The sequence below is a fragment of the Chiloscyllium plagiosum genome, chromosome 3 (genome assembly GCF_004010195.1).
Source record: "Chiloscyllium plagiosum isolate BGI_BamShark_2017 chromosome 3, ASM401019v2, whole genome shotgun sequence".
NCBI classification, from domain to species: domain Eukaryota; kingdom Metazoa; phylum Chordata; class Chondrichthyes; order Orectolobiformes; family Hemiscylliidae; genus Chiloscyllium; species Chiloscyllium plagiosum.
In genome coordinates this window covers 39,530,708-39,531,035 of record NC_057712.1, presented here as the reverse complement: position 1 = coordinate 39,531,035, position 328 = coordinate 39,530,708, and the positions used below count along the sequence as shown (strand labels likewise).

At 47.0% G+C, this 328-nt stretch overlaps 1 protein-coding gene across 2 annotated transcripts in view; it reads left to right on the top strand.

The window, feature by feature from the left end:
• Positions 1 to 328, top strand: part of LOC122542620 (potassium voltage-gated channel subfamily KQT member 5-like) — a 237,475-nt gene that overhangs the window by 189,991 nt on the left and 47,156 nt on the right. The gene's annotated exons all lie outside the window — the stretch shown is intronic.

The following is a 328-nucleotide window of genomic DNA, read 5'->3' as shown; positions in this document are numbered from 1 at the left end:
CCTCTTGTTATGAGGGCCAGCATGCTATTAGCCTTCTTCACTACTTGCTGTACCTGCATGCTTACCTTCATTGACTGGTGTACAAGAACACCCAGATCTCTTTGTACTGCCCCTTTACCTAAATTGATTCCATTTAGGTAGTAATCTGCCTTCCTGTTCTGATGAAGGGCTTATGCCCGAAACATCGATTCTCCTGCTCCTCGGATGCTGGCTGGCCTGCTGTGCTTTTCCGACACCACACTTTTCAACCCAGGTTGATAGGGTTGTTAAGGAGACATACAGTGTGCTAGCTTTTATTGGTAGAGGGATCGAGTTTGGAACCATCAGG